General features: G+C 41.1%; 1 protein-coding gene across 2 annotated transcripts in view; it reads right to left on the bottom strand.

Annotated features, from left to right (window-relative positions):
- The window catches only part of Madm (MLF1-adaptor molecule), a 367777-nt gene that overhangs the window by 315124 nt on the left and 26706 nt on the right, over positions 1-25947 (bottom strand). The window lies entirely within an intron of this gene.

The following is a 25947-nucleotide window of genomic DNA, read 5'->3' as shown; positions in this document are numbered from 1 at the left end:
TCCTAGGCCTTTCCTCTCCCATCGTCGCCATAAAACCTATCTGGGTCGGTGTAAAATAATAATAATAACAATAATAATAATAATATATCGGTAGTTTATCCATATTCAACTCAGTAACTTACAGCTGTATTTTTCTTCTTATTACTCCTCTACTAGCAATGCAAGATACTACTACTACTACTACTACTACTACTAATAATAATAATAATAATAATAATAATAATAATAATAATAATAATTAATGGCCCTGTGCTGCACTGCAGCATTCTTTATAAATAGGCCAGATAACTCGTCTTTATATGCTTGTCGCAATCATGTTGTTTTGCCTGCCCTTTTAAACAGTTTTATGAACATTTAAGACTGGGAGTGTAGGTAGTATATAACACTTCCTTCCATACAATATTCTTTGTGCTTCGACCATTCGGTCGTATCTGGTTCTTAACATTTTCAAAAGATCTTGCCCAAGATAGTGCAACATACAATTGGCCGTGGATGAATACTGGTTCGGGTAAGTATACTACCTACTTTGTCAATGGTCATATAGAAGGTTATACTCGGAGTCGGCTCAAGTTACGTATATTATATAAAAGCCGCTTACATTACCCGCCAGTTTCATGAGGAGACCCAAAATGGGGAAGAGGCAAGAGAGGAAGTACTCTCACGCCGCAGGATATTTTCCTCAGATCTTGAGTTGACTACTGGTACAACATCAAACTGACCGCTTAGGACTTGAGTTGACGCCGACTTTAGTCGACTTGATATCTTCCCGTCTGTACGTACGTAGAACCGTTTCCTCTTAGCAGCATGACTAGGAACGTTCTGCCATCTGTTGTGTGTATTCAGAAGCTGGGGAAGGTCAGAGCATCAAAGAGTACCTAGCAGAGAATAGTATTCTTCCATCATTAGAGGAAGCGTATACTCTCTGGCTTGATAGGTACAGTCAGTATGGCTGCATGCAATGAGATTACTAAGGATGAAAATCACATACGGTAATTATACCAGAACATTAATGATCGTGTTAGTCGCTCAGCAACCTGCTAAGTACAGAATGTATTGCGGACTAGTATAGGCCTTAGCCTGCAATTAGTGCAAGGATCAGTTAAAGACTTGATTTTATGATTACTCAAATCTGACTGAACTTAGAGATCCATCAATGCCTCATAATTCACCACCGGCGAGTAATTCCGGAGAGAGATTAAAACAAAAATGAGGCAAATCGGTCCAGTAGAATGGACGGACAGATTAGCCACACTGTTTTCAGTAAACTATTAATATATAGATAATAATGACCGAAAAATTCACCCACTCAATCAACACGGCGACGAAAAAATAGTAGATAGGCACCTACAATTGTGACTGCGACTACGAAATTCCAGTCTGAGGGCAAGAATATTTTCAGGATGCTTTCCTCTCCAAAAATAATTACATTAACATTTTATGTAGTTAGTTTTAAAAATCTCGAGAGAGAAATCTTACAAAAGCAGGAACTGCGCTTCAAGATTATGTCCAGAGGGATTTTTCATTTAAAAAGCTGCTTTACGTCGCACCGACACAGATATGGCGACGAAGGGATAGGAAAGTGCTAGGAGTGGAAAGGAAGCGACCGTGATGTATTTCAGCAATTAGACAGTATATTATATTTATGGTTCATTTTCCGTTACACCTTTGAGCACAACGAACACCGTTCTGACGGACTGCATATCCATATATAGCCGGGAGGCGTGACCAGTCTTAAGGATAATAATGGATAGGAAGATCAGTGTGACGATATGATAGGTTGAAAGAGGGCGAAACTCAGTGCCGACACACAGCCTACTCTTGTCGAATAGCACCAAGGAGTCTGCTCAAGGATTAACACCCCCATCCGACGGAAAAATCACCAGCAACAGCGTCACAAGCCCTCAATGTGGCGTATATTATAATAGCTGGTCTCAGGAGTAAATGGACGAGGTTACCAGGACCTCTTGACATGAATCAATCATAAATAAGGTTAAAGAAAGGGAGAGTCATAAGAATCAATCAATAGTCAGGCGTCAGGTAAACTATCAGACATGCTACATGCGAGAGACTGAAAGGAAAAGTAACGAGTTCCTAAGCCGAATTATTAAACTCCACTGGAAAATGTGCAACGGAAGACGACTCGTGCTTTAGATACCTTTTTAACGGTGTCTCCACGACTCACTTGTCATATCGCAGGGATGCGAAGTGCATCACGAGAGGGTGCTATTCAACAAAGCACTTCAAGAGTTGCGTTTACACACGTGTAACTGGAGGATGAAGAGCACTCACTTCCTTCCTACAGTCAACCACTTCAAACGGGTTGAAATCTTGCAGAGACGATCGAACAAGTAGACAACGAAGACGCTGAGGAACCGAAGAGAGCAGAGGGAGACAGAGTCGCAAGTCACAATTTTGTGCGTGATCGTCGTCAGACAAATTATGTTGCTCATAAATGCAACAATGTTATGAAAGCTTCCGACTTAATTAAACCCCTCCACAATTTAATGTGGAACTGACACTGAGCCTCGTATAAATTCTAATCAAATAATTTAAACGTCTTAGTTGACCTCTGCTTCTCTTACCTTCCACAGCCCAGTCCATTATTCTTTCCGAGTTGCATTTCCTCTTTCAATCAATCATCCCCCTGTGAGTGAGGGCGGTATACTACGCCCATGGTATCTCCCACCTGTCGACTAAGAGGGGCTCTCAATATATATATATATATTTGCTAGTGGCTTTACATCGCACCGACACAGATAAGTCTTATGGCGACGATGGGAGAGGAAAGGGCTAGGAATTGGAACGAAGCGGCCGTGGCTTTAATTAAGGTACAGCCCCCAGCATTTGCCTGGTGTGAAAATGGGAAACCACGGAAAACCATCTTCAGGGCTGCCGACAATGGGATTCGAACCCACTATCTCTCGGATGCAAGCTCACAGCCGCGCGCCCCTAACCGCACGGCCTACTCGCCCGGTGGGCTCTCATACCGGAGTCTGACATTGCTTCATTCTTCGAAGTATCGGATTTCTTCCTTTTTCTCTTGATTATACACATAATGCATAATCATACATGCTCTTATTGTTATTCTTCTTAATAATAATAATAATAATAATAATAATAATAATATGCTGGGGCTGTACCTTAATTAAGGCCACGGCCGCTTCCTTCCCACTCCTAGCCCTTCCCTGTCCCATCGTCGCCATAAGACTTATCTGTCGGTGCGACGTAAAGCAACTAGCAAAATAATAATAATAATAATAATAATAATAATAATAATAATAATAATAATAATAATAATAATAATAATGGCTTTACGTCCTACTAATTACTTTTACGGTTTTCGGAGACGCTGAGTAGCCGGAATGTAGTCTTGCAGGAGTTCTTTCATGTGCCAGTAAATCTGACACGAGGCTGACGTACTTGTGCACCTTCAAATACCACCGGACTGAGCCAGGACCGAACTTGCCAAGCTGGGGTCAGAAGTCCAGCACCTCAACCATCTGAATCACTCAACCTAGCACTCATTTCTTTATGACTATCATACTTGTTTTTACAAGCACCGCATACTGACATGGTCAGCCAGCCATCTACCATACTCCGTACTGTTGGAAGATGAGAAGAATGCCTATCACCGGTGAGGCACAGGGAGAAAAGGTTATCGCCAGTCATACGAATCCTGCTACTACCCAGGCGACTTATTTTACCCTCAAGTAGCAACCCTTGGTGCGATCACTTGCAAACCAGCAGTCTTTGCGTTCAATGCCATCGCATTATTCCGCGTTCATTCATTTTTCTATCTCTATTTTTGTCTTTTCTCTTGACCATTTATCGCATGTTACTGCTGTTGCTCTTTATTTCCGTTTTAATTTATATGCGAGTAACTGTTTTGAGAGTGCAGATCGGGCCCAGAAGATTGTGCAGGGGCTTTAATGCAGGAACGTTTGTCAGCAGAATTGACCTGCACATGTCAGTAGTAAGAACATGAATGTATACCTCATTCTCGCGACTATTCGTCCGCCTCTTGTGTGTGTTACCGGCGCACACAACACACGTCTGCCACTGCTTCCGTGGCGCCACCGCAAATAACACTACATAGTAGATTAGTTTCCTCAAACCGAAGCAGAGATATACAACCTGTCAAGAGTCACTGATAAGTTGCAGCTGGCATGAATGTACTTAAGTGACACACACCCGCTATGACCAAGTCTCGCCCGCAAAAAATAACTTAGAAAGCGCTGCTGAGAGACAGAATATCTAGAATGAACAGAATGATTAGATCATCGCTGTTCAATAGCAAGTCGATCATCCCAGAGGCAGATGTGAGCCGCTCTCTGCATGCATTCAATTGACATTTTGCCACCTACAGTACAGTAACGCAACTCTAGTATTGGCGATAGTCCCCCAGTGGGTAAATTTCTATGTGCAATAGTCCAAGTAGGCTTACACATAGTACGGCATAATCAATTACTCCTCATCAAAGGGATTCTAATCCTGGCCAAAAGCTACTAAGAATTCAGAAACGAAATGTCGCATCTCAGTGGCTCTGATTTTATTGGAGGTCCCATGGCTTAAGTTCCTGATATCAATAGTTACGCAAAACTACAAGCTAGCTTTTTTGTTTGCTTGGATATAACAGCTAAAGAAAATTGTACTTTTTATGTACAACAATAATACAAGTTAACAAGTGTCTTAAAATATACATTTTAATTGTTCTGGCTTTCTCCTACCGTATAGCCTCAGCTGCTGTACTGCAAATCTTTCGAGTGGAACCGCCTAGTCGACTTGCGGATCAATTTCAATTATACTGTTCATTAACTCCGTTTAGATTACCGAAGACGCCGAAGTACCGGAATTTCGTTTCGCATGACATAAGGCTGGCCTCACACGATTGAGGCGGGACCGACTCGATCAACTTGGCCTTAAAAGGCCGCCAAGCCCTTAGCATGACGCTGAATTTCGATATGCTGCTCTTGTAAACGGAGTGCCCGTACTAGCGAACCCGAAAACTAAGTAGCCGTACTGAAATACAAGTAGAATTTCTCGACTCGATTTGCTCACTCATCGACAAAGTGGACTATCGATTTTCCCGTCTATTAAAATTCACCGACCTCCAACGAAACAGAACCTGCAAACAGGATAGCACGCTAAGGTGTCGACTTCCTCTGAAGTATTTAGCCAACAGTACAGTAAAAAGAAAAAAAAGCACAGCATGACATTGCATGTTTCACGCATGTCATATTTTATCCACTTAATTTTAATACCAAAATTGGATTCGCCTTCGACGTACAATAGATAGAAAAACCCTATGTATATCCACAACAAACGTTATACAAAAGTGCCAACTTCCAATGTCAAAAATCAGAAGATTTTTTACGGCAAATCCCGACATGTTACGACACATCATTGATGACGTAACTTCGAAAGATATTAACAAATTATACTACTCAATTATGTGTTGTACGTATTTTAGATATACTGAAATACTGCATGTACCTGAGCTTTAGAACACATGACTCTTCACTGTAACTGCCTTAGGCCTCTTCTTAAATTTCTGAACTAGATTTATGCTCAAAGCACTGGCCTTGTTGAACGGGTTTTAAGGTTGGTTCTTTTTCAGAAATCTTTCTCTGGAAGCTTTGAACTGAACTGAGGTTTTGTCCTTGTAAATATGCTAAAAATAGTCTCACAGTCGGCATTATGTGGAAATAATAAAATTAAAAGCATTTTATTAGAGATTCTGTCATATTATTAAGAACACCACCAGCTGATTGCATCTCCCTTGCCAGTGTCCACTTAACATTCATTCTCTCCGGCTAATTAGAGAAAGATGAGAAACCTGGGACATTAAAAAAATACAGAAACACTAAGCCTGTTCTCAAAATCGGGAGAAGTCTCTGCGAATAGGAGTAAGGGAGGAAGGACGAAAAATACGGAGTCTCCTGCTTAACCCTTTATAGGGCAAAAGACTGGGGGTATTAAAAAAATATATTTTATGGTTAATTTGTACATGAAATGTATGTAAGACTATGGATGTACAACTAGTTTATGGATTTACACCTTATTTCGTAAAATATGGGGTGGGAAATTATTATCCCACTGACCGTTCCAGATAGGTAACGTCTGTGTGTGGGCAGTGGGATAATAATTTCCCACTTAAAAATATTTATGATAATGCGCTCATTATGTATTAATTACTTTATTGACATCAATATAATACAATAACATTACATACTACATGGCCTATGGATTAAAAAATGATAATGAAATCTCTCAAACCTAATTTACTTTGGTTGTAGAAAAATTTGAAAATACTGTCTATGATTTGTGAAATGGTTCAAAGCATGATTTACATAATGCAACATTACATTTCATGTTACTTCTTTTACTCGATATTACACTGTGCAAAGCGACGATATGCTTTTATTAGCTCAGGTAGATGGCTGCCGATATCTGATAATCTCGCCGTATTTTCAATCGTTGCTTGTCCATCGGACCTGTTTCTCTTCCTTCTACGCCGTTCGCTAAGGTATAGCCAGGGCGTTTCTTGCTCGAAAATGACTGTATCAGTTCGTTTACTAGTTGTGACCTTACCTTCAGGTGTGATGTACTTTTGTCTTCTCTTTCATTTCCGCTTTGTACACTGTGTATGAATTGACAATCACAATATCCAAGAAGTAATAAAAATCTTGAGCCACCATCTTTTTGACTTCTTGACCTGCCAATAAAAGATAACATGAACCTATACGACACTATGTATAGGAATTCCAATCATAGTAGGTTGCGTGGGTTGAACATTGTTTTTTCTTACCTACCAGAGTACTGGACACGATCTTCAGCATCAGAATTTCCACCTTCCTCCGAGTCCACAGCTTGTTCTTCCGGTATTTCATCCAGCCAGACTTCAATCTTTGCTTCCATATTCAGAGCAGTAGTAATCACCCTACAAATAGTTCCAATATAATACTGTATTAACATTATATTATTATTATTATTATTATTATTATTATTATTATTATTATTATTATTATTACCAAGCTACTATTAGAGGAAACATGCTTTACCTATGTTCATGATTTGAAACCACTTATTAGAAGAACTAAATAACACAAATACAGTCCAAGCAAAATTAGGCCTAGATCTTGCATAAAATCTAAGTACTGACTAAGTGCAAATGACAATAACATCTTTGTCCGTCGTCATAAGGGGAAACTTAAAACAGTTTTAGAATAAGGAATTATAGTAAGTTTGAAAAATATGTAAATAATTTTGAAATAGCATCTTACTAAGTTGCAGAGAAACTATGAAATTATCATTGATTCTGTTAGTAGTATTCCAAATGACACAACGGATGGATCATTATGATATTCATGGCACAAATACATTTGCTCCTTGAATAAAACATGATAAACTGCATCTCTGAAGTATATACTAACCTTTAGAAATCTTCTGTCTTGAGTATTCCACACCTTCTTACTACAAACACCGTTTCACTGCAACTGAACACAAAGTGACAGCCACTGTATGCGCACTAGGAACCACTGGGATATATACTTCCCACCTAGTGATTTAGGTCACAGTAGCGAACAGGTTATTAAGTTTGAAATGAAACTGTGCAGCCCTCTTACATTAGCAAGTGGAACTGCATGCTCTGAAACAACTGGGAAGATAATCTCCCTAAACCCGTTACGTATATACGAGGTGGGAAGATAATATCCCAAAGACCTATAAAGAGTTAAATCGGGGGAGTTTGCACATCTGCTTATATCTATAGGTGCAAATGTTTCTGGGAAAAATGTAACTGCGAGGAATTTATACAACACCATGCATTCTTTCTTTCTTTGAGCGGCTGTACATTCATTCAACGTCATGATAAAAACATCGTAATACGAACCATACAAACAAAGCCAACGTCAATAACGTTAAGGATGATATGGAGTATTTGTACTGGAAAAGTAAATTACATCAAGTTTACGATAATCTTGAGAAACATATGAAGTAGATAGTACTGCTTAGGCCAAAAGACGTTAAAAGATCATAAAGACACACTCATTAGCCATTAACTGCCAAATGTCCGACTCGTTGGCTGAACGGTCAGCGTACTGGCCTTAGGTTTAGAGGGTCCCGGGTTCGATTCCCGGCCGGGTCGGGGATTTTAACCTTAATTGGTTAATTCCAGTGGCACGGGGGCTGGGTGTATGTGTTGTCTTCATCATCATTTTCATCCTCATCACGACGCGCAGGTCGCCTACGGGAGTCAAATAGAAAGACCTGCACCTGGCGAGCCGAACCCGTCCTGGGATATCCCGGCACTAAAAGCCATACGACATTATAACTGCCAAATTTTCTTTCTACAATTCAAAATGATTTTAAATTTCTTAAAGCATGAAGGAACCAAGAAAAATAACATCAAGTACTCACTACGATTACCTATAACCTATCAAGAGCTTGAAAGGCAGACCAATCATAAAAGTACCTCACCATAGCAATAGCAAATCAGCTGTAAAAGCAAAATATTATTCAAGGTAACCTATAAACTACAAGAAACAAAATAACATCCTTAGAGCATTTCAAAATCACAGAGAAGAAAAAAACCTTAAAAACCGTGTTGTTTCAACAAATCACTTCATGCACAAGCTCTACCAAGTTCTGTACAGCAACGAAAGAAGAAATCGGCACAACCAACCTAAGGGTTGCGTCCAAATTTATGCAGCAAAAGAATCGTCAAATGGTTATGGCAGTTAACAGGTTAAAATGAGCTAAACAATTCTCCATCAGATAATTTACCAGAAAATAAAGGCGACTTTCCCAAGAGGTTGTAACTCAATTCGTTTCCTGGATACATTGTTACAATAACTGGATAACAAACTATTCTAACATTTAAGAAATTCTGATAAGCCTGTCAAAAGAAAACATGGAAGTCCTGAAAGTATAATTCCTTCCACTATATTTTTAAAAATCTAAGGTGGCAATGAAAGCTAAAATGTAAGTCAGCTGTTATTTATATAAAACAATTTTCGGATTTCTTATGCATATCTGCACTGGGATCGGGACCACTTCGCTTCACTGGTGAATAAGATTAAGCAAGACTGACACAGCACCGATCGGTCCTTTGATAGGAAGAAATTTCAACACCTCAAAAACCGATGGAATATGATACAGTAAAATATATTCACTGTCACAGAAACCTGAGAGCATAGAGGTAGGAAAAGAATGAGTAGGAAATGGAGGTCAGACAACAAAGCTGAAAAAAAGAGAAGTTTGACACAAATAAGAATAATCAATGTTCCACCGCCAGACCGCCACATGTCTCACAAGCTGCGTTATCACAGGCAATTTCTACACGACCGAACAAAAAACCGCACCTGTATCATCAACGAATAGCCATCTGGGCACAGGACATTGCTGACTGTCTAATACAAAGACAGGGCCTAGCATTTGTCTCAAGTAACCTCAAAATCACGGTACTAAGCTGACAATGATGCATATATTTTCTTTATAGACAGTATGCATTTCGGCGTTCAGTCTGTAAGCCTCTCAGACTGAAGTAAGCACAGCGCTGTAGTCCCAAAATTCTCATAGGGTATACTCCTAAGTCTTATGCCCGTTTGCTGAAAAGTCCATCAAATCAGTCCTTAACGGCAGATCAGCTGATTGCAAATCAACTTTAATTCCAGAGTGCATTGCAAAAAACCTCAACTCCGATCAACTTTCACCAATTTACTGACTGAAGATTCGTTAAGGATGGTGTCTTATCCTCTTTGGTGTACAGACATCAAAGTGGCAGTGAAACACGGAACAGCTAATCCTGAGCGTGTTTGAGAAAGGCGAATAAAAAGAGCGGAGTTCGAGGCTTTCGTTTGATTTAATTAATTTTCGGCAATATGAGTGATATCCCCACTAAGAAAATGAGAGGGCCAAAGTTTTCATTGAATGATAGAGCCCTCTTACCTAATTTGAGAAATGCTTGCATATAATTGAAAATAAAACTGATGCTGTGTGGGCAAAATGACAAAACAGTAAACAACCATGCTGCGGATAGGTTGAAGTTTTATCACGTTAGGTTATGCATTTTAAAATGTCTGGGTTTACCTGGATATTAATATGCCAGAGATAAGTATTTATTTCAAGAGTTGATTGATATAAATTAACTCATTCCATGTTCAAGATTGAGGTTGTATGTGAGAATAATGACTACGGAAAACAAAATAGTACGTCACTCAAATCGCACTTCCTACATGAACTTTAATTTATTTGAAACGTTTAATTAGATGTGTTTAATGAAAGAAAATCATCCTTGAGTTTAAAGACTGCAAGCACTGATTGGAAAATCAGTGCTTGATCAGCATGAATTTGCCGGTCAATTCTGATGGGAGATTGATCATCGATCAACCACTGATTGCTGTTTCCGCAACTCACATGGGATGATTGCCAATCAAACTCCAGTCAAACTTTGATTGGCTTTTCTGCCACTGGGCATTAGAGTGACAAATCCTGGATGCCAGACCACCTCGACGTTTAAAATTAGTAGGTTACAGCTAGTTAGAACAAACATCCCTCAATGTGGCATAAATTAGGCATGTTGTTGTATGTTGGGTATTCAGCCCGAAGGCTGGTTTGATCCTCTGCAGCTCCGCCAACAGCTGTCATAAATAGCCTAGGCGCCACTGAAGAGACGTACTAGGGAAATGAGGAGTGAGGTAGTTTCCCGTTGCTTTCCTCACCGAGCCAGCCGTTGCAATTACATATCAGTCTGCCAAGCTTTACCGATCTCGATAGCTGCAGTCGCTTAAGTGCGGCCAGTATCCAGTATTCGGGAGATAGTAGGTTCGACCCCCACTGTCGACAGCCCTGAAAATGGTTTTCCGTGGTTTCCCATTTTCACACCAGGCAAATGCTAGGGCTGTACCTTAATTAAGGCCACGGCCACTTCCTTCCCACTCCTAACCCTTTCCCGCCCAGTTGTCGCCATAAGACCTATCTGTGTCGGTGCGACGTAAAGCAAAAAAAAAAAGTCTGCCAAGCCCACTGAAATGCATGCACCAACCGACCCTATGAGCGATATTTTCACACCATTCATAGCAGGGACTGGCTGCATAAGGAATGGTATTACTAGCAACACTCATACCTCAGTCACTTTCATATTGTCAAAGCCAAGGATGAGACTGAGACAGGTCAATGAAAGTAACAAATTTGATATAGCCCATACCAGAAGACATAGTGCACTGTAAACAATATATATAAATTACAATACAAAATATAGACCATTAGTAATAAAATAACATAAAATGGGAGAAATATAGGCCTACAACGTGATGGTGCTTAAAAGTCATTCTCACGAAATTTTCAAGTTAGAGACTTGATGGTCAGATAATAAAATAGGAGTGAAAAAATTAACAAATGGTTTTATGTTATTTTATTACTAATGGTCTATATTTTGTATTGTAATATATATCTTTGTTCATTTGACCTATTGTGGCTGATGATGGTGTCCAAGGACTCGAAACCGGTCCCTAATAAAAATGTTGTGATCTTGTATTAGCAACATATTTTGTATTGATATAAGGTGGATCATTTGTACTCCCCTTTATTATGTGCTATATTGTAGCAACTTTGAATGGTGCTCAAGATGAAAATTATACCACAATTATGAAAAAGAAAACTTCTAATCTTAAAGCATCACTCCCACTAGATTCTTCTCACTCCAAAGTGTTCACCATTGGCGAAGTTAATGTAGCAATAAAAAACCTAATTTCAACTGCAGTATTTGAAGCATACAGAAAATCGGGTCGTGACAGTCCCGCTGCGGTCTGAAACAGGATTGCTTTTAACACTATTTACTCTCCATCAATTATCGCACCCTCTTTTCTAAAATACCCGTGAACATATAATGATACTAAGAAATGTAAACAACTCTCGTAAACACACTGCGTAGCGACCAGATTGAAGGGATCACACCACAGCCATATGGATACATAAGCATCAGGAAACGTATATTCTTAGCCTACACAAGACAAGTCAGTGGACCGAATGGAGGTGAATGTACTCGAGAGTGGAACACTACTCTTCTACAGCTGCAAAATGCTGGGCACGTATCAACACCTGAGGCCAGATGAAGACAACGAAACGCTTATTCTGTCGCCCCAAGACGCTCGTCGACGCGTCGGACGTCATATGATATACGGTAACATTAATAGACTTCCATTGGATAAGCCAAGCAATGGGACGTAGAGTTTACTGTTTACGAACTTCAGAGCAAAAATGAACTTAAAGACAGAAAAATCAGCGTTATTCATGCAAAAAAAAAAAAAAAAAAAAAAAAAGCGACGGAGAAATGTGCATGACTTAAAAACACGTGACGTCAACTATAAGACCAGAAATCGGCAGGCGATGCAGTTAAAAACATACGGAATGAATCGGCCCGATCCTTAAAGATTTTAAATCGACAGCAATCGCACAAAAATACAAATGAAACAGGGATATCCGGGAACATTATTCACAAATGGCAAGATGACTAAGAGGACAAACTAAGGAAAACGCCTCGACTGGAACATCATGGACCAAAGAGAGAAGAGAACCACACAGCAAATTGTCGAAAGAAATACGGGCACAACGAAAGGTAAACAAAAACCGCCAAGTACTTAACGTTCCTCGTTTTATGTCCCACTAACTACTTTTAAGGCAAATCCAAGGTATATAGAAGATAAATCTACCAATACGAAGCTGGTGTACCAAATACCACCGGTCTCAGCAGGGGCAGGATTTATACCGTCTGATACCCTCAGCCAGGAGTAAATGTTCCTACTCGGAGTTTCCCGCATTGTAGATGTCGAACCACTGTCGGACCCTGCACCAATCCTTACTATTCATACATAAGTTCCACGGCCAGGATAATCTCGTACCATGTCCGCGTTTCCGTTCTAACTTGCCTTCTCTGATCAGTTACACGAGGATGTATTTGTCATTTCGAAAATGTGGTCGAGATAGGCTGCTGTCATGATTTCCCAGCACAACGGAGTGACGTGGTCTACATAAGGGGTCTTATCTGCGATACACACAATGTTGCCAACTCAGCGGTTTTCCCGCCAGATCTGGAGGTTTTGAATGTTAAGTTAGCGGGTGAAAGTCAACAACAAGCGGCTAGCGAGTTCTAACTTATGAATAGCTGTAATCTAACCGGAAATATCATTGTGAATACTATTTTATTTGACGCTATAGTACTAACAACCCTAAATACATTTTAGTAAACAAGACTGTGTTTTAATACTAATGAAAAGAAAAAGTCGTCTCAAGATCAAAACAGTCGAACAAAGGCAGGTGAGACAGGAAATATTAGATTAGGAAATGAAGTCTTGAAGGAAGTAGATTAATATTGATACTTGGGTAGTAAAATAACTAACGATGGCAGAAGTAAGGATATAAAATGCAGACTAGCACAAGCAAGGAAGAGCTTTCTTAAGAAAATAAATTTGCTCACCTCGAACACTGATATAGGAAATAGGAAGATGTTTCTGAAGACTTTCATCTGGAGCGTGGCATCGTATGGAAGTGAAACATGGACGATAACTAGCTCAGAAAGAAAGATAATAAAAGCGTTTGAAATATGGTGTTACAGAAGGATGCTGAAGGTGAGATGATAGATCGAATCACGAATGAAGAGATACTGAATCGAATTAGTGAGAGGAGATCGATTTGGCTAAATCCGACGAGAAGAAGGGATAGACTGATAGGACAGATCTTAAGACACCCAGGACTTGTTCAGTTGGTTTTCGAAGGAAGTGTACGCGGTAAGAACGGTAGGAGTAGAGCTAGATATGAATATGACAAGCAGATTAGAGCAGATGTAGGATGTAGCAGTTACGTAGAAATGAAAACATTAGCACAGGATAGGGTGGAATGGAAAGTTGCATCAAATCAGTCTATGGACTGATGACTCAAACAACAACAATGATGCATCATGGGTTTATTTCTTATTCTGACGAACATAAGAAATTGGAGTCCTTTGTTTTGTATAGTTCCTTGAGAATGTAACTACCAAGCATTGTTTCGGAATCACGGGAATATAACCGGAATTTTGGGTGGTTAGGCCGTGTGCATTTGTAGAGCTTCGCCCAGCCGTGCCATTTAGTTGGATTGGCACGCCCCTCCACGACTCTGCTTAGCAGTGGCAGACCAACAGCATGGTCCCACCGTGTTAGCAAATAGGGATTGCTAACCTGCTAAAAGGAAAAGTGAATTCTCCATTTTCAAAAATGTGTAGGCCTAATTCCCATGGAGATACAATTCCAAAAATGGTTTTCACGGCTGCAGATCATGAGCCCAAATGGCACGTCTGGGCGAAACTCTGCAAATGCGCACGGCCTAACCACCCAAAACCTGGTTCTATACCAGGAACTGCTTCTAAAGCACAATCCTGAATCGATGATTCTTGTTGTGTGAAGGGGTCCAAAATCCAGGTCATCGACCCCTCATAATGGTACTTATAGCTAGTAAAGTAGAACCATGGCATTTGGCTTGTTGCGGTACTAATCAAAAGTAGCGCAGACTCGCGGTATTTCACACATTATGGTACTACTCACAGGTAATGTAATACGCACTTGTAACACAGACCTTTGGTGTTTCTCACATTGGGGCGCCACTTACAGGCAACGCAAACTTATGGTGTTCCTCACATAGGTGTACTAATCACAGGGACGTATTACCCCGTGGTGTTCCTCCCATAGTGGTACTAATCACAGGCAACGCCCAGACCCCTGGTGTTTCTCACATAATGGTACTAATTACAGGCAGCGCAAGCCCATGGTTTTCCGCATGTATTGGTACTAATCACAGGTACTGTAAAACCCATACTGATTTACACACTGTTGTTACTAATCACAAACCTATTGTGTACCTAACATAGCGGTACTACTCGCAAGTAAAGGTGATCCATGGTGTTCCCCGCGTGATGGTACTAATTCCAAGTAGTCTCACGGTTTTAATTCGATCATCCCTTGGTCGCCCCTTTTAGTCGTCTCTTCCGAGAGGCAGGGGATACCGTGGGTGTATTCTGCGTCCCTCACCCACAAGGGGTTGTGCGTTTGGTCCACGAGAGCTAATTTATTTCGCACAAGTCCGTCGGCAAGCCGATTAGGGCCCCCCTGTCCACCACCTGACGCGCCACGTGGGACTATCACCTCTCCCCCTGCTACGCAATACGTATAATAATAAATATGAAGACACAAACGTTCCTGACACACAGTCGAGCGCTGCAAGTATTAGCTAGTTAAATACCGCGTGAGAAGTGGGTTGCTAGAAATGTAAATCCCGGTTGGAAAAGCCAATTTTGAGAACTGGACGCCAAGAGGTCTTTACCATGCCAACAATTAAAACAGGAAGTGCCAAAACTTTCGCACTTCAAAAATCTACTTCTTTGGCAGAGTTGGAGAAGTGAGACACACTCACTACCTCTGATCCACGAACGCAGAAACAAATTCAACAGATAAACTCGGAAGTCTGAGAAGATTCTTGCACAAAGTAACATCAAAGGAATTCAAAGAACACGGGGGGATTGTTTGAGATGCGGGTATTAATACTTTATTCAACATAAATGACACGTTTCGGCGCCTTCTAGTGTTGTTGACGAGCTGTGGCAGCTAAATTAGAAGGAAACAATAGTTCCTACTGAACGCCGGCGCCAATATCAAAACGCCACAAGTAAATGGCACGAGAGTTGGCATCGCACCTTGTTAAACATTCAGCGCGCATTAAAAACGCTCTACCAGAGCGACGTTGTGGTACTGTTCACAACACAATCTTGGCACAGGCACGTAACACAGAAGAGGAATAAAACATAGTAAACTGTAGCTCAACACCACTACAGCCTATAATAATAATAATAATAATAATAATAATAATAATAATAATAATAATAATAATAATAATAAACTGTAACGGAAGAAATTAATGGGCTGAAAGGGGAAGCAGAACAGGCTTGAAGATACCATTTGAAAAGACGGAAGTAATGTCGAACATCAAAGACAACACGACTCGTCTGAACACCTAATATTGAACAATAAACCGTGTGCGTAAGTTTAAATACTTTAGTGAGTGGATCCAATCAAACAGACTAGATAGAGACATTAGCGCCCAAAAAAAAAAAAAAAAAAAAAAAAGTAGCTTTCCAAACGACCCAAACATAACATAACAAAATGTGCTTAGTACCAAAATCCACCATTGTAACACTGTCGCCAAGTCGGTATCTCTCTATGCGTCACAATGCCTTATCCTCTCTCAGAAATGTGCACTCGCTAAGTTAGAGCAAAAAGAGAGAAAGATTCACCACAACGTTCGTGGCCCGAACTACAAAAATGGCATCTACATAAGAAAATCCAGACAAGAAATCTACTCGAAGACAGAGATCACGGACACAATACGCAAACGCAGGGCTCGCTTCTATGGTCACCTACGACGGATGGTCGACTCTTGATGGACAAACCGTATTTTTAATAATTTTGACTCAAAACCAAGAACAACAATTCCCTGGAGCGTTAACGTGAAGAAATGGGCCTACGACCAAATGACGCGCACAAACGAGACCTTTTCAGAACAAGAACTTTCCGGGATGTGAAGTGGACAACTGGTGCAAAGGGGTCGGATGAACGCCGTGCTCAACATAGCGAGCTCATGAAAACCTAGTGGATCAATCGAAAATTTAGTAAACACCAGAATGTGCAATGAAACTTATCGTCGTTCCTAGTTGGCCGATTAGCGAATAATAAATAAACAAAAATAATAATAGTCTATGCGGTCTGACACCGTGGTTGCGGTAATCACTAGATTGCATACCAAAAGCCTGGATTAAATTCCAAACCTCTCCGCAGTGCTCATATGGAGTGAGGGCATATGATGCTGTTGATGGCGGAGTCACCCATCGGATGGGGACGTAAAAGCCTTGAGCAGGCCCCCTTGGTGCTATTCGACGGAGTAGGCTATGTGCCGGCATCCGGTTGCACCCCCCTCTCTTTCCACTATCATATATCTCCTCCGATGAGGATGACGTCAGGACGGGCAACCGGTTATAAAAACTTGCTACGAAGATGCATTTCACTAAATACTCGACCTCGTAGAGGAAAGAAACAAGGGTTAGACATACATATAACAATAATAATACATCTTAACTTACACTTTCAGCGCAAATTATAATGTCTTTCAGCAATCAGTCTGCGGAACTCAGTGATTCAATTATGCCCCTTACAAATCCAATACAATTAAGCCACCTACTGTACAACGGCCTCCATAACAACAATGATCAACCATCAATAATAATAATAATAATAATGAAGAAATACAACAGGCCCGACACTTTGAAGACAAGAAGGGACACTAAAAACTTGAAAATGGGGGGGCACCATATCTTCCCCCTGTGAGTGGGGGCGGTATCCCACGGGCTCTGAACTATGGAGCGTTGGTTGGCGACCAAGGGACCCTTAGCTGAGTCCAGGTATTGCTTCCACTTGTGCTGGGCTTCTCATTTTCATCTATCCTATCTGACCTCCCTTGGTCAACTCTTGTTCTTTTCCGACCCCGACGCTATTAGTTTTGCGAAGGCTAGGGAGCCTTTCGTGGCCCTTGACGTCCTTTAGCCGATACCTTCATTTTTCGAAGTGTCCGATCCCTTCCATTTTTTTCTCTCTGATTAGTGTTATATAGAGGATGGTTGCCTAGTTGTACTTCCTCTGAAAACAGTACGGACACCATAGGCTTCCCACACCTAATACTGTCGCGATCGGAAGAGAACGCGAGTTGACCAAAGCAGGTCGGATAGTTAAAGCATGTACGTGACAAGTCTATCAAGTCTCAGGTAGGCCACCAACTCTTGCTCCTCCGAGGGTTTCCTTTTAGCCACCTCTTATGACTGTCCGAGGATATCGTGGGTCGATTCAACCGTCCCCATTCATAAAAATTTTAAAAAAATATGGTACAGGCCCGACCTTTCGAAGGACGACGGTATCGGCAAATTACGGGAAGGGCCACGAATATAAGACAATGGGCTTCGCAAATTAATACAGAAAAAGTGGTAAGAGAACAAGAGTTCACCAAGAGAGGTCCAACTGGAAAGATGGAAATGAGAAACCTAGCACAAGAACGGGGAATGATTGCAAGACTTAGCTAGGTGGTAGTGGTGATAGTTTTCAGAGGAAGTACAACTGCTAGCAAAGATCACAATATGAAGATAAAGTTGGAGTTCAAGAGGACAAACGGGGCCAAATATTCATTTACAGGGCGAGGAGTAAGGGATTCGAATAAATTACCAAGGGAAATGTTCGACAAATTTTCAGGTTCTTTGAAAATATTTAAGAAAAAGCTAGGTGAACAACTGATACGGAATCTACCACCTGAGCAAAGCCCTGAATGCAGATCGTTGATGACTGAACTGGGCAACCATCCTCTATTAACACTAATCAGATGAAGAAAATGGAAGGGGTCCTACACTTCGAAAAAATGAAGATATCGGCCAAAGGAAGACAAGGGACACGAATGGCGTGAAAATGAAGACTCCATGGCTCTCGGAACCTAACAGCGTCGGGATCGGAAAAGACGAGTTGACCAAGGGAGGTCAGATGGGATACACGAAAGTGAGGAGCCGGGCACATGCGGAAGAAAGGCCAGGACTCAGCTAAGGCCCCGTGGTCACCATCTTGCACTCCAAAGTTAAGAGCCCCTGGGGCCTTTCTTTTTTTTTTTTTACAATTGGCTTTACGTCGCACCAACACAGATAGTTCTTATGGCGACGATGGGATAGGAAAGAACTAGGAGTGGGAAGGAAGCGACCGTGGTCTCAAATAATGTAGAGTCTCAGCATTTGCCTGGTATAAAAATGGCAAACCACGGAAAACCATCTTCAGGACTGGCGACAGTGAGCTTCGAACCCACTATCTCCCGAATACTGGATACTGACCGCTCGGTGGGGTCCCTTTGTCGCCTGTTACGACAGGCGGGGATTACCGTGGATAAATTCTCCCACCTCCACCAGGATTTTTTTTTTGCTACTTGCTTCACGCCGCACCGACACAGATAGGTCTTATGGCTGATGGGATAGGAAAGGGCTAGGAGTGGGAAGGAAGCGGCCGTCCTTAATTAAGGTACAGCCCCAGCATTTGCCTGGTGTGAAAATAGGAAACTACGGAAAACCATCTTCAGGACTGCCGACAGTGAGAGTCGAACCCACTATCTCCCGGATGCAAGCTCACAGCAGCGCGCCCCTAACCGCACGGCCAACTCGCCCAGTGTCGCCAGGATTTCTCGAGACACCGTAAACTACCTCAGCCTGGATCGAGCCCGCAAACGTCGGATCATGGGTCAGACACTTATCCCCTGAGGCAACGAAGCAATTCACAGAGACGGAAACAAAGAAACATGGTCCAGGCATTCCACACAACGTTGACTTTAAGACGGATTATGTAGGCAGTTTCTGGCGCCAAACTAAACAGCACTACGATCACTTCACTGTTTTGGCATCACCTCTCTCATTAAACGTTTGTCTAGGTGACGTTGAGGTAGGCAACTCCACAATACAACCTTGGCACACACATGGAAGAACGAAAGAGGGTAGGGGAATATAAATGCGTTCACTTGCCAGAGATTCGCAGGGTCGTTACGGTCTCAAACTTTACAGCAGAAGGACTATTAGGCACTTCTGGGACGATCTCTTTTAGAAAAGAGAAACGGAATGGCTCAGACGGTACTGCTACAGAAAGAATAGACAGATTTCTTTCTTCTTTATGCTTTCCTTTGAGATGCCGGGACCATAACACCAGTGGCGGTTTCTGGTATAGCGCAATGGAGCAATGAACCTCCAGTTTTTATCAAATTGTACTCAACTACGTAATTTTCATAACTCCCTTGTCAATCTCGAAGCTCTTGCTAAGTCCCACTATCCGTAATATACTCGTACTGGCTTTCAAATGTGAGCTGCGCAAGGTCTGTGGCTGGATACTTGTCTGGAATGAACCCCCTTGCAAAGGCGATCTCTCCGTTCGTACATAGGCGAAGGGAGTGGCGAGGTGCGGGGGGACGAAAGCCAGCATTAAGGTAAGACCAGGATATCGCAGAAACGGATCTCTGTTCTTTACGCATGCGCAATAGGCCACTGTCTCAAGACTAGCTAGTCGTGTTGTTGGGGTTGGGGTATGTGCCTGCCATCTGTTGGCCTTACGGGAATTTGACTAGGCAACAGAGAATAGTGCAAGTAACTAGCGCTAGTGTTGAAAAGCATCGTTACTACCAAAAGTCACATTAAACTGTCAAATTCCAATTAATATCGTGTCCCAAATATATCATTACTTACTAAACGTCTATTAATTTGCCTTCTTTGGAATAATTACCTTTTGGAGAGAAACTTAATTCAAAAATCATTGAGGCAAAGAATAGCGGCAAGGTAATACCAATGAAAACTTTTAAATATAGTTGTTACTATTCCCATGACATCGGAAGCAGAAAGGTGCTTCTCTACCCTGAAGAGAATAAAGACTTTCTAGCGCAGCACAATGACCGAGGATAGACTTATTGCTCTTGCTATGTTGTCAATTGAAAGGAACTTTGTTCGAGACTCTGCGGACTTCAATGAAGCAGTTATTTCTTATTTTGCATGTAGTAAAACTCGGCATGTAGGCCTACCGTATTTTCTGCTCCTCTCGTATTTGATCACATTTCTAGAACTTAGGTTTAGGAGGTTACGGCCCACGATGGAAGAGAAGCTGGCGGAGATGGGGAGAGGAGAGGTTGGGGGGGAGGCACTTTTTTCTTCTTTTGAACCCCCAGTGATGAAAGTCACGCGCCGCCACTGCATAACACCATTCCGAAGTGTGCGAAGCTGAAGCACACGTTAAATAGGCTCTGGCTAAATACCTCAATTGGAGAAGTCTTCCTCGTGAACAGTCGAGATTTTCTTCTGAAGAAGCTCTCTGCAAAACTTAAGGAAATTCACCCCGTTTTTTTTTTTTTTTTTTTTTTTTTTTTTTTTTTTTTTTTTTGACACGGCAAAGTCCGAAAGTACAGGCCGTGAAAGCATCAATCTGAACGAATAAGGCTATTATTACTCAAATTCGAAGACACTACCATGTAGAACAAATGAACCTATGGCAGTTATAGCCAATGGTAAAACCTGCGAGGTATGAGATTGGTTTCTATATTCATTTTTAATTTATTTTCCTGATCTCCTTTTTCCCCCCCACGATTTGAGATTACTGAAAGACATCTTCCGTATACCATACAAGCTAGCAGTCATTATAAACAATTTAGACAGAGATATTTCCCAGGGACATTCGAACATAACCAAAAAAAAAAAAAAAAGGCACTACAGCTGGTGAAGAAATTAAATATATGTACAGTATATAGACTTGATAGACTCGAAAATTGACAATGAAGTACCGTATTTTGGAAGCAAAGATCAATGTCTCCCAACGCCACGAAAGCTGTGATTCGTTCAAAATTCAGTATGTACGAACTCTTGCGTCCGTGCGTCTCACTCAATCATTCTATCAAAATGTTATGGCCTTTTAAAAGTTTAAAGTAATTCTTCCCAGATGGAACGGTTTTGGACAGTTCTCTCTGCCGGTTGACTCAAGGGATCTTCCTAATGGTCTTATCCCATCGGTCTGGGGTCTTCCTCTTGGTCTCAACTGATCCACCGAACTTCAGTCCTGTGTCAATTTACTCTATCTGGTAATATCGCGAGCAATATGGGATTGCCATTTCAAGGCCTCCAGGCAGTCATTACCCTTTGTATTTATATATGTACCGGTATTTTAATCAACTTCTTAGAGAAACTGAGGATAATTTAAACTCTCTCAAAAGTCAGTTACCGCTTTATGACCTGGTGAAGCAATCAATCAGTTTAAATACCGAGCGAACACAAGCACTGTGAGTGAGCCAAGGATGAGAAAACTCTACAGCCAAGTAGTTCATGACCACGAGGATTTATTTTAGCTTACGGCGATGGGTAAGTTAAGTGTGTGCAGACGTCAAGGCCTCTGTCAGGTCCACAGTCACTCGATCTATAAATGTACCAGGCTCTTAGACGTAACCAACTCCACTCTCCTCAACAGCAGAAGGTCTAAATGCAAATTATGAATATTACGCTGCATGATGCTATTTAAGAATGTAAACCCAAATATTATCCTTCGAAGATACTCGTAAGTAATAGGTCTCTGTTCACGGGAATTAACTTTAGCATCATTATCACTATGACCAAGGAGGAAAAGAATGCGCGATAGCGTAGTCCCGAAACGAACAAAAATGAGATATTTGTATATTAAAAACGAAAGATTACGAGGAAGCAATGCACATATAAGCTTGTGTTCCGAGATTACCACACACTGTTTACAGGCTGTTAGGCAGGAAATACACCGGATCTCCGCTCAACCGAATCCCGAAATGAAGCAGGATAGCTCGAACAATCCCATAAATAACCGAACTGCTTATCAATAAAAGGGGATAATTTCGCAAAAATGGGAAAATATAACTTATTTCATCATCATAATCCGGTTTATTCGTTTCTGACTGTCATGACCCCACTGGCTTTGCTGGTTGCATCTCTATGTAACTTTGCCATCCCGGTCGATCTTCTATTTTACTTAGGGCACTTGGGGAAGATAAACCAGTGATACTCTGTATAGTCTTCACTTGTCCTCTCCATCTAGTAGCAGTCCTTCCCTGTGGTTCACTGTCCTCAACCTTCCCATAGATGATTAACTTTTCTAGATATTCTCCAGGTCGTCTCGAATGTGTCTAAAGAACTGAAATATTCTTTCATTGATACAAGAAGAAAGGCGTTTTAAAATCTTCAGCTCCTGAAGAATAGACGCATTGGTTCTTCCCGATGTCCAAGGCACACGCCAGCGCCACATTTCAAAGGATTCGATGAGTTTTCTGTCTAAAGCCTTTACGGTCCAAGTCTCACAGCCATATGAAAATCCAGAAAATACAAGAGTTTCAACGAGACTGATTTTTGCATTATCAGTAATTCCCCTGTTCAAGATCTTAGTTCATTTCATCGTAACTACTCGACCTAGCAAAATACTTCTCCTTATTGTGATGTTTGGGACATCACTGCGTGTATTAAATTATTGAACTATATAACTAATTAATATGTATATATTTAATCACTGGTAGGTCATTTTTAAATATATATATAGGGTTTTATTCATCCATATCACATCATCATTTCATTTCTTTGTATCGCGGCTATAACGTATTCTGAACGAACAACTTATTGTTTAAAGTATTTCAACATTCATTCGCATTAATAGCTTGCAGTAAATTTTCCAATAGCCGTAGTGAGGTGACCAGAGTCAGCAGGCTAATTTCAGCCCATTACCAGGAAATGTAAGTCATCAAGGTTACGAGAGACCTTATCCTCTCCACCTTCTGAGGAGACAGTTGAAGCCATGTTTAACGCCTACCTTTCGAAGTTCGCTACCTGACGCTTCATTTCCGCGGGAAAGTTCAGCCTATGTGAATGGACGTAATGAAGCAACGTGATGGATTCACAGCAATACATAAGAGAAGGGATGAGACCTCGAATCTTACTGGACCATGTGATATGGTTGATGGGGGGAGATTTTGAAGGCTATATACTCGACAAGAGCTGGAGAGGAGATTCAGATTCACACTCGTACTCTTGGAAGACACCCTTACGACGATTCTACGCCTGCACATCGGAGAAGATTTTAACTTAGTTCAGTTCGCATCTGAGTAGTATACTACTCAAAAGTTACTCTCATTGGAACCTGTTATCACAATGACGAGAGGTAAAGTCAACGGGAGACCGCTTTTGACTAGTATAGGGTAGGAGAGCTTTTGTTATGAATTTAGTTACGCTACTGTTCCATAATACGGAAGAATACAAGTGTATCTCCATGAACATAACCCATGGTGGTTTTGCTTTTAAAATTAGGACTCATGACGACTTTATGTAAGGAGTACAGTAGGAAGTGTTAAAGGCAGGAAAGACATAGTACAGCTAGTGTACTATGCACAAAGCAGAAGTAGGACTGGAATCCACAAGAGATGACGCCGCCTGTACGAGAGATCCATAACAGAGTCTACAAATAGTGAGCTAATGGCACAAATGACTGCAAGACTTCGCGCAACAATTTATTTTCTTACAGTTTATTTCATTCAATTTTTGTTTTTTCGTAAGTTCAGATTTCGTTAATACGCCGCTACGTCACGTTTTTCATCCTAATAAATAGCTGTTTTAATTTGTATTTTCTGAAGTTATTATTAATGATCCTTAAATTCCAAGTTAGTGTACTTAATGGATAGTGTTCCGTCACCCCACCTGGGAGTTTTTAGAGTCTCATTACGTGTTATTATTATCATTATTAGTTATCAACTATCGTTTTCAAGCCATAAGCTTGAAGGCTCCCATAGGATATTGTTTATGGAGAAACAATGAGATATCATTTATTTATATTAATATTAAGGTGACCTGCTACGTCATAATTTTGTCACACATCTGTGGGCAGAGTGGGTACGTCACATTATGTCTTTCTCGTATTCTTTGGAAATAGACATATCGATTGGTGCTAAACTAGGACGTCTCCGGTACCATGCCGCGCGTAAAGAGGAGACTTGAAATTTTCTGTTTACAGATAATAAGGAAACTCCGGAAGCTACCATGTGTGACAAGCCTAGAATTAAACCGGAAAACGTCTTAATTTATTAGTGATTAACGTAGATCCCTCTGCACAAAAAGGTGGCTGTTTCTGCTGAAACAATAGGAAAAGAGACTAGTATCATTTGCTCCCCAGTAGTTCCTGGATTAACTTGTAAGAGTACAATATTAAAAGGAAAGGACAAACGATTGCTAAATCGTATATCAGAGGATTAATGACCCATAGCTCTCATGTAATGACAGCTTGCAACTTTCCCCATCGATGGCATTATGTATTCTACGACAAGTGCATATATTATGAAGGCTATTATAACAAGTTCAAGACATTGTCTGCCACAGATGAGAATGAAGTTGAGTGATAAGTAGTCATTGCGCAGCCAACATTCGTGAGGTGTTTGGATACCAAGCAAATATGTGTCGTTCAAAGGAGACATGCCCTGATGAAAAACACGATAGCAGCGGCGGCGGTAAGGACCCTACAGACCCCGCGGAGCGGGGAGGGCATGGCTTGTGAAGGGCCAACGAGTGTTTTTTAATTGAGTAGGTGAAGAGTCATTTTACATATTGGTAAAGCTACAGCACACAACACAGTATTATTTGTACTACACAGCGTTATTCCAAACTTTGGCCGTCGTAGTGCAGAGCTTCGTTCCTCAATATAAGTGCGGTAGTTATTTTTGAAAGAATGCGGGTCAGCGGGTAGGGTCTGACAGATCCCACTCTGATGAGTCTAGTGTCAAACCTTTTTTTTTTTTTTTTGCTAGGGGCTTTATGTCGCGCCGACACAGATAGGTCTTATGGCGACGATGGGATAGGAAAGGCCTAGGAGTTGGAAGGAAGCGGCCGTGGCCTTAATTAAGGTACAGCCCCAGCATAGTGTCAAACCTAAGACGAAGCGCCGGTTAATAGAACAAACGCCTGAAAAGCCTTACATCTGATCTGTTTTTGACATGCTCTATTGGTGAAAAATACCTAGTTCCCTCCATGGGAACTTGGAATTTTCCTTCCCAGCCTGTTCCAATAATAACCATCCCTTGCTGCTATTCACAACAACCAACAAGGCTTTTGAAGTAATTAGCCAGTTCTGAGAACCCAGCAGTCAGTGAAGACGCGATAACAAAGACATCCTCCTTATCTAAACTCTAAATACTGAAGTTTCGAGCCTGTTTATAATACTCGACAGTCAGTGTAGCTAAGTAGGTTTACGATGGACGGCTACGTTTTAAATTATTTGGTCCTAGGAACGAGATTATTTCTTAATATTGTGACGGTCAGCGAGTTTTGGTTAT

Source organism: Anabrus simplex, chromosome 13 (genome assembly GCF_040414725.1).
Source record: "Anabrus simplex isolate iqAnaSimp1 chromosome 13, ASM4041472v1, whole genome shotgun sequence".
Lineage (NCBI taxonomy): Eukaryota > Metazoa > Arthropoda > Insecta > Orthoptera > Tettigoniidae > Anabrus > Anabrus simplex.
Note: the sequence above shows the minus strand (reverse complement) of the source record. Positions and strands in the feature narration are given on the sequence as shown.